Source organism: Trachypithecus francoisi, unplaced genomic scaffold (assembly GCF_009764315.1).
Source record: "Trachypithecus francoisi isolate TF-2019V2 unplaced genomic scaffold, Tfra_2.0 Lachesis_group7, whole genome shotgun sequence".
Lineage (NCBI taxonomy): Eukaryota > Metazoa > Chordata > Mammalia > Primates > Cercopithecidae > Trachypithecus > Trachypithecus francoisi.
Window position 1 is genome coordinate 13,428,653 of NW_022681472.1, and position 19,980 is coordinate 13,448,632.

Sequence of the window (19,980 nt, forward strand, 5' to 3'; positions counted from 1 at the left end):
CTTCCAAGAAAGGCTGCTTTCAAAAAATTCTAGCTGGATTTTTGCAGATACAAGGGGTTTAAATAAACATCTAAACTTCTGCATGCTTATCAAGCCTGAACCTCTGAACCAGTCACAGACAAAAAGATCTAAAGCAAGAGAATGAGAAATCTCATAAATAAAGATTATATTTAACTGTAAATGCCTCCCCACCTTGTCCTAGTGGCTTCCCACAGAAGGAGAATAGACAGTATTTCAAACAGATTAGTGAAAACCATCAGCATACATAGGTTATACCTAAAAGTAAATAGCATTCATGTTCCCTTAACAGACCCAAATCTAACACCAAAACGCAATAGATTTGTGTATTGTAGCATATCTAGAGGTCTAAGTGTTTTTCTTCTTTTCTAGGGAATATATTTCTATTAAATTTCCACGAATATTTGATATACACATACTTATGGATTTTACATTTGTCTGCTGCATAAGCAGATGGCTAATAGTATACAAACATGGAATTTATTAGAACATCTGAATCCCAGGCCACTTGGTTTATCTTGAATACCAAATTGAGTATTGGAATGTTTTAAATTAAAGTGCGTAATTCTTACCACCTTGATGAGAGTCTTAAATTCTGTACACAGATTAACTAATGAAATCGCAAATCATGGAAGAGTTGACAAATAAGGTATGATATGGCCTTTTTAAAAAATAATTTACTTCTCAAGATGGAAGTAAAGAAATGTTATGCCACCCCCCACCATGATTGTTTTTATAACACACATTACAAAGGAATCTTGTTTTCCTCTATGACACTACAAATGTTCTCACTTTATTTTATATTAAAACAAGTTTACCTACTAGTTCCAAAAATCAATGAATGTGTACAAGGTTAATTGGCTTTATCTCCTTTTCTCAGTAATAGTCTGTTCTCTCTTTTCTTCTACCTCCTGACCAATCCACTTTTTCCCTTGACTTTGCAGTTAGACAGTGGCAATGGCAATTAGCTAATATTCTATTATATTCAGTGACTTCATGATAGGGCAGGAGGAGCAAGCCTTTCTCCCTGAGGGAAGCAGGAAAGGCTGTGCTGCCACACTTGGCTGGCTCCTGCTCCTGCTACAGCTCCTGCTCCTGCTCCTCCCCCAGGTAACTTCTCCCACTGCCTGAAGACTTGGTGGTTTCCACCACCCCAGCGTCCCATGCAGCAGAGACACAGTCATGCCTATCACTGTGTGATCCAGAGGTGGATTCCCTGAAATTCAAAGCACCACCAAACAAGCCCCTCCCCTAGAAGGGCCCATATCTCCTCCAGCTAGGCAGCCTTGGTTTTCTGTTTGTCCAAAGCCACACTTTTCTAACAATGGCCTACATTCCCTATGGCTGCTTTCTCCTGTTCCTTTCACTTCTCAATTTACTACAATCAAGCTTCTGACACTTCCGGTCATGCTTCTGACACTTCTGGTCATTGAAACTACCCTTGTTAGGGTGACCAATGCCCCCCATATTGCCATATACCATGGGTATTTCTCAGCTCTCGGCTTCCACGATTTGCAGCAGCATCTGGCATCACGCACTTCCACCTTGGGCTCACTTTCCTCCCTGCTTGCATTGTCTGCCACAATCTTGTGTCCCTCCTGCTCTGCTGGCTGCTCTTTCTCAGCTTCCTTTGCACTCTTTTGTCAAACTCTAAAAACAGTGGAGAGCCAGAGAGCTTGCATTGGAGTGCATTGTTCTCTTCTGCTTTATTTTTCCTACGTTCTCTTTCAGTCTCATCTGTATGCTGATGACTTACATATTTGGATCTTTGGCTCCAGAGTCTCACCTGAGTTGCAGACATACAAAACCCACCCTCTGCTTGTTATATCTACTCATCTAACTTAAAACCAAAATTAAATAAACAAGCAACAACAGCAAACACCAAAATTCTTGATTTAATTTCCCAACGTATACCATCCCCCTGCCATCTTCCCTATATCAGTGATTGGCACTGCCAGGCCCCTTTCAATCAAGTCTAATGTAGGGAGCTATCCATTTCTTTTCTTTTCTTTTTCCAGTATTCTCACATCAAATTGCTAGGTAAATTCTATTAGCTTTACCCTCAAAATGTATAACAAATCTGTTTACTTCCCTTAACCTGCACAGCTTACCACCCTTGTATGAGATATTGTCTGTCGCCAAGAATCTTGCACTAGACTAGTGGTTCTCAAAGTGTGGTCCCTGGACCTGGAGCATCAGCAGCACCTGGGAAATAATAAGAAATACAAATTCTGAAATATTGAATCAGAAACTCTGAAGGTGGAGGCCAGCGATTTGTGTTTTAACAAGCCCTCCTGTGATTCTGATGCATTCCCGAACACTAACGTGTCTTCTGCTTCATTTTTGTCTCAGATCACACTATCTTGCAAATGACAACTTTCCAATGGGCTGGGAGCAGTAGCTCATGCCTGTAATCCCAGCAATTCGGGAGGCTGAGGCAGGTGGATCACTTGAAGCCAAGAGTTTGAGACCAATCTGGCCAGCATGGCAAAACCCCGCGTCTACTAAAAACAAAAAACAAAAACTAGCCGGTTGTGATGGCACACACCTGTAGTCCCAGCTATTTGGGGGGCTGAGGCAGGAGAATCGCTTGAGCCTGGGAGGTGGAGGTTGCAGTGAACCGAGATCGCGCCACTGCACTCCATCCTGGGCGACAGAGTGAGACCCTGTCTCAAAAAAAGAAAAAAAAGAAAACTTTACAATGACTTACAATTCATCCTTTCTAGTTTCTTTTTACGTTATATTGTAGGTCTTCTGCCCCATTTCTACATCTTTGATCTCATAGCATGTCGTCCATCCTTCCCACACTCCTCCTGGACATCTTCATTCTTTGACTACACCAAACTCACACCTACTTCTGTGCTCACATTGACTGTTCATTATTTCTGAAATCCTCTTTGCCAGATTCTCCCATATCTGACACTTTCTTATCGTTTAGCTTTCAGCTGAAATGTTAACTCCAATAGGAATCTTCGCTAACCTTCATATCGGCACACCATTTTGTATTGCATTGTTCATAGCATTTATCACTGCAAAGATTGTGTTACTCATTTATTCACTCAATTGTTGTTTCTCTCTCCCAACAGAATTTAAGCTTCAGTGGAGCAGCGATCTTATCCACCTCATCCATTACTCTATTGCCAGTGCCCAGAACAGTGCCTGACACATACCATGAATCAGGGAATAAGCTGCATTAAATACAGAATAACTGTGTATACTCCACAGGGCTCAAATTGCTGCTCCTCCATGAGAGACACACGAGCCTGTAACTGGCTGTCGACCCAAAATGTGATACTTAATTGGGACTCACAGTGGCCACTACTGCTGACAGTTCAGCAGCCAGTTGACTATAGTAAGTCCTCATTTAATGGTGGCTGGTAATTGCAACTTCATAGGGCAAACTTCTACCTTACGCTTCTTTTATCCAAAAGTTCTTCACTTCTTGAGCATGTATTATTTTAGGTGAACTTTAGAATTCTTTTCCACTTTCCAAAAATCTCTGAAAAGGTTATCCAGAATTTCTTTACATTTATAAATGAGTTTGGAATTTAATGAGGGCAGTGAAGGAAAAGATCTGTATTTGGACATGCAAAAGGGATAAAGGTAATCTTGGAACAATTTCCCACTGGCTTACTTAATACTCGACATACTTAAATACCTCCTAACAGGCCCCCTTGCAAGCATTTAAAAATTCACAATTTTCAAATGTTTAGTGGGGAAAAAAAACAGTCTTCTCAAATGGTTTGTGAGATTTTCTCATAGGAAGAATTCCAAGAAGAATATGTAATAATAGTCTACATTTCCATAAAAAGTATGAGATATTTTGATGTGTTGGTTACATCTAAGCCTGGAAACTATAATCAGAAATATGGTCTTTGGAGCTTTGTGTGAAAAACAAATCAGTTTCAAAATGATTCCTTTAAAATATTTCTTATATTTTAAGTGAGTTGCTTTTCTGGTGTGGCAGCTGTATTAACATTGGCCGGAATTACTTTTCTAACAAAAGAATTAATTCACAACATGTTCTTGTCTGGCAAAATAAATAAGATGTAAACAAAATACTTTCATTATTTTTTTGAAAGGTAGGAGGAAACTACATATGTGGTAGATGAGAAAGTTTTAAAAATACAGAGTTCTTAAAAAAATGAAAGTTATCATTACAGAGATATGAAGATTCTCAGTTTTGCTTACTCTCTCGTGGCAACTTACTTAATAAATTATTTGGTGAACTTATAGATGTTGTTAATTATATTAGCATCTAGAATAATTAATATTAAATTGCATTTCTCTGGCATGTCCACTTTAGGAACTACTGGTGTTAATCTAAGAAATAGACATATATATATAATGAATATATATTTGATCTAATATATATTAGATTTACTGTAATATATTTGGTTTTATTCAAAAGAATTTACAAAATATTTTACTATGTAGGTCTTTATCCCTGTGACTCCTAAAGGCTCTATTAAAAAAATAAAAACATAAAGTTATTTGATATCCACTTAACAGAAGACTCATATCAGAGCACGGCCTTTCTTTTTAATTAAGTTTCTATTGAGGCATATCATATATACAGTAAAGTGGACCAATCTTACTTGATGAGCCTAAATATATGTGTACAGCATGAATGAACTCTCCCCCTCTGCCAGCTCAAATGACAAGACATTTCCAGTATTCCAGAAAGCTTCCTCATACTCCTTCTAGCCAATATTCCCCCAGTCAGATAGCCACTATTTTTATTTCTATTACTAGAGATTAGTTTTGCCTGCTCTTGAACCACATACCAATGGAACATCATGTACTGTCATGCACTGCATAATAACATTTTGGTCAACAAGGGACCAAAAAACTTGATGTGGTCTTATAAGAAAATGATATGATATGTTTGCTGTTCTTTTTCTATGTTTAGATATATTTAGAAACACAAATACTTACTACGGTGTTACAATTGCCTACAGTATTCAGTATAGTAACAGGCTATACAGAAGTGTAGCTGAGGAATAGCAGGCTATCCCGTATAGCCTAGGTGTGTAGTAGGCTATACCATCTAGATTTGTGAAAAGACACATTCTGATATTCACATAATGATGAAATCATCTCATGTCACATTTCTCAGAACTTACCCCATGGCCAAGCAATGCATAACTATAAATGTAGTATGTACTACATTTTGACTAGCATCTTTCATTCAACACTATGTGAGATTCATCCATATTTTTGCATGTAGCACCATTCCATTTTCGTTTTTGTAATTGAAAAGAAACAGTGAAAACTTGGAGACAGTTTAGAGAAGAATAAGGATATAGTTAAGGCTGGGCATAGTGGCTCACACCTGTAATCCTAGCACTTTGGGAGGCCAAGGAGGGCGGATCACAAGGTCAAGAGATCAAGACCATCCCAGCCAACATGGTGAAACCCTGTCTCTACTAAAAATACAAAATTAGCTGGGCATGGTGGCACATGCCTGGAGTCCCAATTACTAGGGAGGCTGAGGCAGGAGAATCGGTTGAACCCAGGAGGTGGAGGTTGCCGTGAGCCGAGATCGTGCCACTGCATTCCAGCCTGGCTACCCAGCAAGACACCATCTCAAAAAAAAAAAAAAAAAAAAGAAGAAAAGTTAAAATTTTGTTCGTTGAGCATTAAGTCTGCATGTACATTCAAGTTCTGTATCCCCATATAAAAATCACTGGTGTTATCTCCTTTCTATTCCCAAATTTCACATCTCCAGAATGCTCATGCCATGACCTTCCTAGGGACCTCAAGTCAGACAAGACCTGTCAAACTGGACATATAGCAATGAGTAAAAAATGCTAATGGTTCAGGGACTCATCTTACAGGATAAGCACAATGGAAGATTTTTCAGACTAGTTATTGAATGAGTATCTTGACTTTTGCCAAGGGAGCAATTCTCATTTACACTGAAAATATGGTAACAAGTTAGAGTCTTAAATTGTATAGGGGATGCTGCCAAGATAAGGATGAGAAGGATTTAGTACCTGTAGAATTATGAAATCATATAAAAAGGGATTATGCTAGCTACTTCACTGCGGACTTTGGAAAAAATAGGAAATAGGTACATGTTAAAAGCACATGAAAATGTGCAACTTTACATAACAATAAACAGAGGCTGTGTGCGGTGGCTCATGCCTGTAAACCCAGCACTTTGGGAGGCCAAGTCAGGCAGATCTCTTGAGGTCAGGAGTTCAAGGTCAGCCTGGCCAACTTGGTGAAACCCTGCCTCTATTAAAAATACAAAAAATTAACAAGGCGTGGTGGCATGTGCCTATAATCCCAGCTACTCAGGAGGCTGAAGCAGGAGAATTGCTTGAACCCGGGAGGCGGAGGTTGCAGTGAGCTGAGATCGTGGCACTGCACTGCAGCTTGGCTGACAGAGTGAGACTCCATTTAAAAAAAAAAAAGAGAGAGAATAAACAGATATTAAAATAATAATAAAGAGAAATTTTAACATTAAAATTTGCAAAAGTTAAAAATATACCAATATCAGTGCTGTCCAGAGTGTGGGGAATGAGCCCTCTGAAACACAGTTGGTTGGATATAAATCAGTAATCCAATTCTTAAGGACAATTTGTCAGTATGAATCTAAAACTTTAAACATCTTTACAGTCTAATTAAGTAATTTCATGTCTAGGAATGTATTTTAGGGAAACAAAGATGAAAACAGTTGTATACATACGTATCACAAAATTATTTATAATAGCAAACATTTAAAAATCCGAATATCCAAATAAGCGAGAATAATTTAATAAATATCATAATAATATGATGCAATACTATAGAACCATTTGAAAATATTTTTAAAGGAATGTTTAATGACAGGAGAAAATACTTATAAAATAATGCCAGGTGAAAAAGAAAGACATACAATTATAAAAAGCAAATGTCAAAAGTTGTTTTTTGTTTGACCCATGTAATGCTTTTAAAATGAAGCTTCTAGGGACCTTGATGCTCTGACTTGCTTCAGTGCATCATTTTGGTCCCTATATTGACTGAACCTGGTAAACAAGAAGTGGCAAGTAATCTGGGTGCCCTAGTGACACACAGGGAGTCAGAGAGTAGCAGACAAACCTTGCAAAGCAGGAGCAGCCTGCTGCATTGTAAAGTTTTAAGGGGTGAAATGGTCTGGACAAGCCAGTTTATCCCTCCTATGATAAAGGTCAAGATATCGCATCTTGTACCCCTGTGTTAACAAAAGACTGTGAGATCCACAGAGGAAGGAAAGGAGAAGACTATTTTCAGAAGAAGCAGCAACCTATAGATCAGAGAACACAGCTCCTGGAGAAAATCAAAAGTGCATATTCCACAGAAGAGAGTGAGGAGCTGGTACATGTGTTTCACAGAGTCAGCCTTACATACATGTGGAGCAGGATGGGGGGAAAATCTATGAATATTCATGAGGGAAATCAGTCATGGGCACAGTGGGTAATCATATATGTAACATATTTTATGTTCACTTTGGGAGTTTTCTCATTAAAATTAGGTGGAATTTGACTCTTTACAACAAAAGGTGAACTGTAGAACACAAAGACAGTTTGTGTGCAGCCTCCATAAGCTGGCTGAAACTGGCTTGAAATCTGCAGCTGTTCATTAATAAAGAATGTCTCTAAGACCAGCCCTTTGTCCAGTCCGTGTTGTGGCAGGAATGGCAAGGTGGGGAAAGGGGGTTTTGTCGGCTTGCTGGCATCTGGTGGTTTATCAGGGTCAGGTGGGAAATTTTCCAGCTGTAGTTGTTTTGGCAATGCTTTTTAGGACCTGATTTCTGCTTAATTACAGGAAAGAAAACTTATAGCAATTAATGAAGGATACATGACTACTGCTTCATCCTGCTAGCCAAGAGATTCAGGTTTATTTTTGGTGTGTATCATTTTGAGTACGGGGAGTTCATTTTGTCTGTCTGTTGGGGTATATCTTAATACCTGCCGTGTGAATGTGGAGGCAAAGTGCACCACACTTGGGACTACTGCTCCAACCCATTCTGCAAATGACTTAGAAATCTGCCTGTTTTGAGTGGGAGACCTCTGCTGTGGTCTATGTCCTGCCACTCAGAATGAATGGCCCAGGCCACCCAACAGTGCTAGAGGATACATTGTGTGGCAAGTCCCAGTTCAAGAGTTCAGCCCAGAGCCTAGAGGCCCTGCCTCCTACAGCAGAGAATGGTTTGAAGAGAAGCTTTCGTGTGCTCCTGGGCCCTAGGAGAGATTAAGCATTTGGCAATGGGACGTCAAGTGACAGTGGCCCAATCTGCCCAGCATGGGCTGACACTTGTCACAAGCCAGAGCTGGCCAAAAGCAATTCCTTGTGCTGTGGAAATGGTGCCGGAGGATCTTGCCAGAGTGGGGCCAGAGAGCACAAGGAAGTCAGATAAGTGGGTTTCTTCCCTAGCTCTATCCATGGCCTCAGGGATGTGGGGGAGGGGAGGAGAAACCTAGGGTTCCTCCTGGATAGCTCAACGCATTTGTGTGAACTGAAAATGGACTGCAGCCACACTTGAGCCAATTTTGACAAATGGCACCTTGCATGTAACCACCTCTATCAAGACAGGCCATCCACTTATAGGGAGTGAGTTTGTATATAAACTTACTCAATGACAGGTATACAGACTAATCTCTCAAAAATTGTATGCTTCATAGGAAAATAGCATTCTATAATGCGGTACTAATTTTAAATTACTGTGTTTTTGTTAGAGCCAGATTATTTAGCTCGAATTAATGAAAAAAACTTGTACCTTAGCTAGTAAACAATCACTAGAATTCTCAGGCCAATTTTTAATGAACTGTTAATATACTATGCATACACATATTGGTATACATGGAGTGTGTGTGTGTGTGTGTATGTCTGTGTGTGTGTTTATTCTTGGTAGTTTACTATATTTCTCAGGTTAAAAATTTATATGCCTGTTATTGGATGCATAACCCACTATTCATATGCCCACTATTCATATGCATCTATCATCTATCTATCTATCTATCTATCTATCTATCTATCTACCTATCTATCTGTGTATTAAATATCAATCATCTTATTTGTTTTCTGGTATATTTATGCTCTTTTAGGGAATAACTAACTTGTGGGTCATACAAGTTTTTCTCCTTTAGGTACTGACTTTAGGTACTCCTGAAGTTTTAGTGACAGTTTGTTTGTGTTCAGTAACAGAAGGAATATAATGGATTTGTGACTGGATTCCTTGGTATCTAATTTGAATTTTTCATTTACACAGCTGGTTTTATTTGCTCTGAGGTATTATTGCAAAGAAGGCTAGAAGAAGCACATGTGTTACACTAAGCTCCAAGCTCATTTAAACATTTTATCTTCCAAATCCTGAACTACAATTGACCCCTTCAAAGTTCAGGTTTATATTTACTCTTGGAATTATTAAAATTCCTGTTTTTATAAAGGAAGTCATAGAAAAAAATCATTGGGAATAAAATCTGTCTCCCAAAGCCTACTAAATAATTATAAGTGGAACTAAAATAATTGATTTAATTTTTCTTAAATAACTGTAAAAAGATATAAGTTAAATATAGAAGTAAAGCAATTCCATATTTGCGAGTAATTCATTTGTTTAAAAAATAATTCATGTTTGGTGCCATTTCCTTATTATCCAGGCTCCTGATTCAACAGAAGTCAGGTAGAAAGGGTTTCGTGAATTTTGTTTTATCTTCTAATATTATGAGGCTTATCTTTGAATATTTATGTTTTGATGATGACTTTTTCTTTTATAATGTCTATTATAAATCTGCTAGAGAAGAAAATATAGTGATGGAACCATATAAAGATACATAAAATGCATCATGTGGAGTAGTTTATATTAATCTTAAGACTAAAAGTTACTCCCAAGTGTGATATTCTGAAGCAACAAATCATCTCTTTGGTATCATTTTTTGTCTTATTTTTTGTTTTAGTTTTTGTTTTGTTTTGTTTTTTTGAGACAGAGTCTTGCTCTGTCATCCAGGCTGTAGTGCAATGGTGCGAACACAGCTCATTACAGCCCCGACCTCCTGGGGTAAAGTGATCTTCTTGCCTCAGCCTCCCAAGTTGCTGGGACTACAGGCGTGTGCCACCATGCCCAGCTAGTTTTTTATTTTTTTGTAGAGATTTGCTCTTGCTATGGGTATCAAATTTTTAATCTCGTTTTATTTTAGAAAGATGAAGTTTATTATTTGTAAAACTACTGTTTTCCCCCCAGAGGCATAGTTGATCACCTATGGAAACAACAGAAAACATGCTTTCAGTGAACCTCAGGAGTGAACACTGTGATTTGCATCAGCATTACATGCTATAAAGGATTTTTTCCTTGCTGCAATGGTCGCTCCCTTTATTTGTTTATCACACCCTTGAACATTGGGTGGAAAAAACTAAGGAGGAAAAAGATGGTTTGTGTCAAGATAATGGCAGGACCAAAAGCATGAAGACAAGAAACACTGGACGTACATCAGGAAGGATCTGCATTTTGGCACGGCAGGACCTGGTGGCACAGGCACCCAGGTGGGCAGATGTGATATGACGGATGGAGGAGGGTGCCAGAGCACAGAGGTTCTTGGATGCAGAGCAAGAGGGACGTTGCTTTGGGAGTCTATTGAAAGAACATATTTTTAAATAGGTCTTTAGCATAAAGAGTGACTGCTCCAGGAAGATTACTCAAATACATGTTTATTCTGTTACTCAACAATTATTTGCTGAGCTTGTACAATGTACCATATGCAACCTAAATGCTGGTCACACAGTGAGGCCTTTGTATGGTTCTTTCTCTAAGTCTAATGAGACCATATAGAATGAATTGGAAAAGCAAGATAACCAAGGTAGTTAAGAGATGTTTTCTGCATTACAGAAGAGAAATTCTATGCTGAGTTAGTGGCAGTGGGAATGGGAACAGGAATAGAGCAGCTGGGCCTGGCTTGAGATAAAAACCCACAGAAAATGGACAGAAACTGACAAATCATTTTACGTGAAAGAGTAAGGGACGTTTAAAAAGAAAGACATCAATAATTTGGCAAATTGGAGATACCATAACACAAACAGCTATCCAGCAAGTAGAGGCTTTTGAGGAACAATATGGATTAAGATTGGGAATAACTGAGTTCGGAGGTCTTATGAGATATCTAAGACCGTCTGGAGTTGGAGTAAGAAGTGCCGGAGAAAGATGACCATATAATTCATCATCCAAACTAGGACTCCTTGGAGATGAAACAGGGCCCTATTAATAACTACACCAGGACAACAATATAAATGGGAGCACTCTCAGGAAACCCAGTATGGATGGTGGAAGGAAGGAAGTTATAATCACTCACATCATATGGTAACTGACTTTGTTGCAATAATATAACATTGTTAAGGGAGGATGTGGAAGGAGAGGAACAGAGGATGAATGGCCACAGCCACCCTATGAAATAACTCATTAAATTGTGGCTTGGGACACACTGCATTGGGCTGTATTCTGTGAAGCTTTCCACAGATGGATAAGAGGCTTTGAGAAATCTAGGGTTAAATGCCCCATTTATTCTTTAGCAATCTATTTTGTGGTTATCATTTTGCCAACAAAATATATATATATATAGGAGAGGAAGAGAAATATCTGTAAGTATAGTAACTCTTTAAATTTTAAAATTTTTCTTTTTTGTATCAAGTACTAGGCTGGAGGTGGGTGCAGCCCTGACCTAGGCCCTTGAAGCAACATTGTGGGTGTGGGATGGACGTGACAGGCCAGATGGAAAGGCACAGTGACTAGATATGCTTTTCATGCGAAGATAAGGCCTGCAGAGGAGGGGCTGTAATAATGAACTATTAAGGGTCAACAGTGATGTGCTTGTTCACAGGAGCCATTCATTTCCTCATAGTGTTCTGTTTGCCAAAGATACGTGTCAGAAAGTATGTTAATAACTGTGAAGGAGGTGCCGAACGAATATATTTCTAGAAAGCCTAATTTAGATCCAACCGTGGACACTAACTGAAGGCCCTTTACATTTTCATCCATTAAGAACAAATTTCGTTTTTCCCTCAGAAATCATGCTAATTAGTCATGAAGTGTTACCATAATATGCTTGAGCTGGGTCTTAACAGTTTGCAAGAATCGATTTTTGAATTTTCAGAATTTTCAAGCTTGTTGTTAAACATAGCCATTTTAAAAAATTACATATTATGGTCAAGCACAGTGGCCCATGCCTGTAATCCCAGTACTTTGGGAGGCCAAGCCAGGTGGATCACCTGAGGTCAGGAGTTTGAGACCAGTATGGCCAACATGGTGAAAACCTGTCTCTACTAAAAATACAAAAAGATGAGCTGGTGGTGGCAAGCGCCTGTAATCCCAGATACTCCCGAGGCAGGAGAATCACTTGAACCTGGAAGGTGGAGGTTGCAGTGCGCCAAGGTCGCGCCATTTCACTCCACCCTGGATGAAAAGAGTGAAACTCTGTCTCAGAAAAAATTTCATAATATATTATTATGCAATGCTACATTATATTATTATATTATGTAAAAAGGTATAAACATTTAGAACTCAACATTTTCTAATAGCTTTATTACATTTTATTGTACTCTCTGCTATAGTGGTATTCATATGGTAGAATTATTATAAAATTATGGTTACTTGCACTTCTTTCCAGTTCTACACTCTGATGCTGGGTTGGTAGTTTGAAATCAGCCATGGTGGGTATATTTATACCAAAGATGTAGGCAAACACTACAAATCAGGACAGCCCATCCCCAAACCCCAAATCTGGCTGTTAAACATTTATTTAGATAGATAGTATCTATCATTTCATCTGTAGATTTTATAATAATATAATAATATTATAACAGACAGATTGTTAAATGCTTCTATAGGACTTCCTTTTAAAAATAAACTCTGAAGAGTGAAAGCACCACATTAGTATTCAGTCCAATAAGCAACTGTTGAGGAATTGCCTGATCATTTCCTTAAATAAAAGCATTTTTTAAACCAGTATTTCTCTGGGAAAATTTCACTTTAGTAATTATACATTCAGACAACAAAACCCAGAATGGATGCTGTTTCGGATTAGAAAATGTGTTTTATTCTATCTTCCTGGATCACAGGCAGTGAAATTTCAATTTTCTGAGAACTGGCTTTTCCTAAATTAATTGTCTGCTCAGCAGACTTACTTGGCTCTTTTAACATTCTGAGTATTATTTTTGCACTTGTGTTTACCATCTTATCACTTTGGTGATTGTTTTTCCTGATAAAAACATACTAAAAGAGAAAACTAACTTAGGAAATCCAAATCAATTTGTTTCAAACCACAGTCGTTTAGCCTGGCTATAGTAATGTGTCAGAGATAAATGAACTTGTTATTTAATTTTTTTAAGCAATGAATGTGTACCAGATTTGAATAGCAGAAGCCTCAATATGATTGCCCCAGGAGAGCAAAGCCATGATCTTCTGCATTCCTTCACAGGGAATCTCGAAGAAATGCTAATTAGCTAATTTAAGTTGTAAGTTTACAGTAGCTCTTTATGTCTGTCAATTTTGTGTGTTAGTATAGATTTCATTTAGACCCTTTATCAGACTGGAAAACCTAGCAACACTTGAAAACAACTGATTTAATTTTCTCTTCTTTCCACCTGTGTTAAGAGGCATATAGGAGACCTGAATGCATAACAAATGCATTTTAATCAATAAGCCCTGAAATTGGTTTCAATATATTCAGAATATCACAATGAAAATGATTTATAGGTGATGACTCATTTCTGATCTAGGATAATTTAAGAAAAAGATACAATTTTATATAAGACATTAAATATAGCCATTACTGGAGTTGGCAGGCTCCATACCTACCCTAGATCAATAGAATCTAATAGGAAGATGTAACTCTAATGGCTCTTCCAAACCATCTTATTATTACATGGGCACTTTCAAGAAGCTATCCATGTGAAGAGATCCACATATAAGATTCTAGATCTTACTGTACCATTTAACTGAAGCTCTTGCTATGGCTCCTGGTTGTGGCAGTCATAGCAGATGGCAAATTTTGAAGCTCTTCCTATCCCTCCACAGATTTTTTGACAGGGTTTTGAGTCAGAGGATATAGCAAAGGTATACAAGAGCACAGGGAAAATAAGAGAACAACTTAGACATGGAGAACAATTGAATCTTTACCTGCTCTTCCAAAAAATATTTTCAATATTTAACCTAAAAAGTGTTATACTTTAAGCAACAAAACCATTATCTAACTAATTGCATAGTTATACATTTAAGAAGTGCAAGCCTTGAGTGGAAATTTTTTTTCTAGATAGTGCATTCTCCAAACTCATTTCACTAATATATGAATCCTGTGAGTTTATAATCACTTTCATAGATAACTAGATAGATAGATGATGGATAGATAGATAGATAGATAGATAGATAGAAGATATATATATATAGAGAGAGAGAGAGACCACAGATATGGTTTGGCTCTGTGTCCCCACCCAAATCTCATGTTGAATTATAATCCTGAATGTTGGGGGAGGAACCTGGTAGGAGACAATTGGATCATGGCGGCGGATTTCCCCATTGTTGTTCTCATGATAGTGAGTGAGTTCTCAAGAGATCTGGTTGTTTGAAAATGTGTAGCACTTCCCCCTTTGCTCTCTTCTTCCTCCTGCTCCCTCCAGGTAAGACATGTTTGCTTCTCCTTCACCTTCCACCATGACTGTAAGTTTCCTGAGACCTCCCAGTCATGCTGCCTGTACACCCTGTTGAACCGTCAGTCAATTAAACTTTTTTCTTTATAAATTACCCAGTCTCAGGTAGTTCTTTACAGCAGTGGGAGAATGGACTAATACTGACACATTTCTTTAAAGATTTATAGCTAACACCATTTCTCTTCCTTTACTCTTTGCCCATTCCCTATGGGATCTAGGAAGACAGGGTTTGCCAACCTCTTCTTTCTATGTCCACTGAATGAATGTTCAATGTACAATGTAAGTATCTAAGCAAAGCCCCCTCCCCACCATTTTAAAATTTTTGTTCCATGCCCCAAACCTTATGGCCACCTACCCAGGATGAAGACAGTTTTCAGCTGAATACTCCATGGATGTCCTAATAGGAGTCCAGGCTAGCCTTGGGCACCAATTCAGTTTCTCCCTTTATCCTGGAACTCTCCCAGGAAGAGTCATTGCATTGCACAGTGTTGTGATAAAAGCCTCCTAGGAGGAGCATCTTAAACACAGTACATATGGAGGCACTTGGCAATACCCCTCACTAAGAGAGAGCTCTTGTCAGTAAATCAGGCTCTTTCTATTATGAAGTTCATTTTATGTTGCTAAGGGAAAAATAGCACTGAATCATTAGTCATCTAGAACATTTTTTTTTTTCAACATAGAGAGCAACAAAATATATCTGTGAGGAAAATTAATCTGAGGCTACGTCTGCGGGCTAAACTGAATGTTTCTGAGACTAGAAATTTGATTTAAGAAATGTTTTTGCATAAATAGACTTGTGCTCACATTGTCAGGTAAATAGAAGCAATACATAACCTTCCAGCTAAAAATGGGAGGAAGGTCAGTTGGGTGAGGATGATTGGGGAGAAGTTATAATTTTTCAAATGAAATGATAGGATAAAACTTGTACCCTGGTTTTTTCTTTCTTTTTGATTTCAACAGTGAAGAAAGAAAATTATAAATACTTTCAATAATGAATTTGAACTCCATGCAACTGACAGAAGTGAGATTAGCATATATTTTGATTGACATTAGAAGTCTATTTCTGTTTATTTAACTCTAAGTTACCATTATTTTGATATTAAGTTAATGGAGAAGGAAAAGACACACCATCATCTTGTCAAGCTAAGCAGAGAAATAGATCTGATTTCCTACTGGGAATTATAAACATATCTTCTTTCCTGTTGGGATAAATTCAGAGCTGGAGTTCATTTCCTATTGGGGTTACGCTGGCTGTCTCTGACACCAGAAGTCTAGAAGTAGTGAGATCGTTTGTATATCAAAACTGTGATCATGAAAAATATACATGTAGGAAAAAATGCAAAGGACAACCTTGAGTATAGGGATATGAGATAGTCAAATGCATGTGTGGGAACATACCTTCATTTTGAGAGTAAATTCTTGAATGTGCATAAGTAGCATTTGCTTTTCTTCAGATGGTTAGTTTTTTCCTGTCAATGTCATTTTTCTTTATTATAGCTAAGTGAGTATTTATTAAAGGCTCATTTTATTGTATTAATACTGAAAGCATGGGTTTGACTTTTCTGGTTAAATGTAGTCACATGTCCATCATAAGAGAAGAGTATTTGAAGTTTCTGAGCTTTATAGCACAAGCCATCGAATTATTTCTGCTTTTTAAGAGTGGGATCATTTCTTCACTTATTGATGTTTAAGTTTGAACAACTTTATTCTCCTTATAATGATTATAAGGACATGAAATTTAATATGAACACTTTTGTTTATTCATTAAAAAGTAGTTACTATTGTGAATGGGAGTTCATTCATGATTTGGTTCTCTGTTTGTCTGTTACTGGTGTATAAGAATGCTTGTGATTTTTGCACATTGATTTTGTATCCTGAGACTTTGCTGAAGTTGCTTATCAGCTTAAGGAGATTTTGGGCTGAGACAATGGGGTTTTAGGAATCCAACTTACAAGGGATGTAAAGGACCTCTTCAAGGAGAACTACAAACCACTGCTCAGTGAAATAAAAGAGGACACAAACAAATGGAAGAACATACCATGCTCATGGATAGGAAGAATCAATATTGTGAAAATGGCCATACTGCCCAAGGTAATTTATAGATTCAATGCCATCCCTGTCAAGCTACCAATGACTTTCTTCACAGAATTGGAAAAAACTGCTTCAGTTTTTTGGTTCATATGGAACCAAAAAAGACCCTGCATTGCCAAGACAATCCTAAGCCAAAAGAACAAAGCTGGAGGCATCATGCTACCTGACTTCAAACTATACTACAAGGCTACAGTAACCAAAACAGCATGGTACTGGTACCAAAACAGAGATATAGACCAATGGAACAGAACAGAGTCCTCAGAAATAATACCACACATCTACAGCCATCTGATCTTTGACAAACCTGAGAAAAACAAGAAATGGGGAAAGGATTCCCTATTTAATAAATGGTGCTGGGAAAACTGGCTAGCCATAAGTAGAAAACTGAAACTGGATCCTTTCCTTACTCCTTATATGAAAATTAATTCAAGGTGGATTAGAGACTTAAATGTTAGACCTAAAAGCATAAAAACCCTAGAAGAAAACCTAGGTAATACCATTCAGGACATAGGCGTGTGCAAGGACTTCATGTCTAAAACACCGAAAACAATGGCAACAAAAGCCAAAATTGACAAATGGAATCTAATTAAACTAAAGAGCTTCTGCACAGCAAAAGAAACTACCGTCAGAGTGAACAGGCAACCTACAGAATGGGAGAACATTTTTGCAATCTACTCATCTGACAAAGGGCTAATATCCAGAACCTATAAAGAACTCAATCAAATTTACAAGAAAAAAACAAACAACCCCATCAAAAATTGGGCAAAGGATATGAACAGGCACTTCTCAAAAGAAGACATTCATACCACCAACAGACACATGAGAAAATGCTCATCATCACTTGCCATCAGAGAAATGCAAATCAAAACCACCATGAGATACCATCTCACACCAGTTAGAATGGCAATCATTAAAAAATCAGGAAACAACAGGTGCTGGAGAGGATGTGGAGAAATAGGAACACTTTTACACTGTTGGTGGGACTGTAAACTAGTTCAACCATTGTGGAAAATAGTATGGCGATTCCTCAAGGTTCTAGAACTAGAAATACCATTTGACCCAGTTATCCCATTACTGGGTATATACCCGAAGGATTATAAGTCATGCTTCTATAAAGATACATGCACATGTGTGCTTATTGCGGCACGATTCGCAATAGCAAAGACTTGGAACAACCCAAATGTCCATCAGTGACAGACTGGATTAAGAAAATGTAGCACATATACACCATGGAATACTATGTAGCCATAAAAAAGGATGAGTTTATGTCCTTTGTAGGGACATGGATGCAGCTTGAAACCATCATTCTCAGCAAACTATCACAAGAACAGGAAACCAAATACCGCATATTCTCACTCATAGGTGGGAATTGAACAATGAGATCATTTGGACACAGGATGGGGAACATCGCACACCTGGTCCTATTGTTGGGAGGGGGTAGGGGGTAGGGGGTAGGGATAGCATTAGGAGATATACCTAATGTAAATGACGAGTTAATGGGTACAGCACACCAACATGGCACATGTATACATATGTAACAAACCTGCACGTTGTGCACATGTACCCTAGAACTTAAAGTGTAATAATAATAATAATAAAAAGTAGTTACTATAAGCCTGCTATGTGTTACACGCTATTCTAGGTTCCAGGACACAGGGATGAATTAGACAGTTATTAATCTCATAGAGTTTACATTCTAGGGGAGAGTCTAGATAATTAAAAATAAATGTGTAATGCTATGGCCACTGTGATACATGCTGCAAAGAAAAAATAAAACAGAGTAGTAAGACAGAGAATGTCTTGGGAGGAGAAAGATGTGGTCAGGAGAAATTTCTTTGAAGGGATGACATTTGATCATAGGATATTTGCTGACAACGATAAAGTAATAACCACAGGTCTCTGGGGGCGGGCATCTCAAGCTAAGGAACAGTGAATATAAAAGGCCTGAGATGGGGAAGAAGCTTAATATCAAAGGAACAGGAAAAATGCTGATGGGGCAAAGATGCAGCAAGAGAGTCTGACTTTAATATGGATTCAGAAAGACCAAAGCCAGATTATGAAGGGCATTTTTATTTTGTTTTGTTTGTTTTGTTTTGTTTTGAGAGAGAGTCTTGTTCTGTCACCCAGGCTGGAGTGCAGTGGCCTCAAACTGCTTGCTTAAGTGGTCCTTTGCCTCTGCCTCCTAAGTAGCTGGGACTATAGATGTGCACCACTATGTCCAGTTATTTTTTTTAAAAAGGTTTTTTGCAGCAATGAGGACTCACTATTCTGTCCAGACTGGTCTCAAACTCCTGGCCTCAAACCATCCTCCCTACTCAGTCTCCCAAAGTGCAGGCCTGAGCCACCATGATGAAGGGTGTTCTTGATCATGTAAAGGAACTTGGATTCTCTTCTCAGTATGATGGAAAGCCGCTAGAAAACATACCACATAGAAATGACATAGCTGATTTATATTTAAAATAAAATCCTTATGATTGCCATGAGAAGGGTTGAATGTGAGGTGGGGAAGAGAGAGACAGGGGGCAAGAGTAGAAGCTAAGACAACCTGGCAAAAGATGATGATGGAGACTTAGGCCAGAGGTGGCAAGATGTCACCCTTGGCCATATTTCAAAGTAAGATTTGCTCATGGACTAGTTGTGAGTAATAGGGACAAGGCTATTTGTAGGATTATAAGTGAAAGAATAGTTACTATTTACGGAAACAGGAAAGACTGGGCCTTGTTAGGTTTCAGATGCCTTAGAAAATGAGACTTAGAATTCTGGGAATTGGCTTGGGCTGGAAATATAAACTTAGTCAACATCAGAATATAGATGATAATTCAATCCAGGGGACTGGGCAAGTCCCTCAAGGAGCGAGCATATATAAATAAAAGGTCTGAGGACTGAGCACTGAGCTCTGAGACCTACAATTGCGTGATTGAGGAGAGGAGGAGCCAGCAATGAAGACTGCAGTGCCCAGGGAGGTAGAAAGAACAACTGGAGGTTACAGAGTTCTGAAAGCCAAAAGGCGAATGTGTATCAAGAGAAAAAGAGTGATTCCTATGTTGTCATCCCAGAGTGTCATTCCTATGTCAGCCACTCCCGAGAGGCTGATGACAATGACTTTGTGACCTTGCCAGTTACATTTTCAGTCTGGAGGCATGGGTAAAGCTGGAGTGATGAAGGTTGAGGAGACAACTCAAGATGAGAACATGTAAAGAATCTGTAGAGACA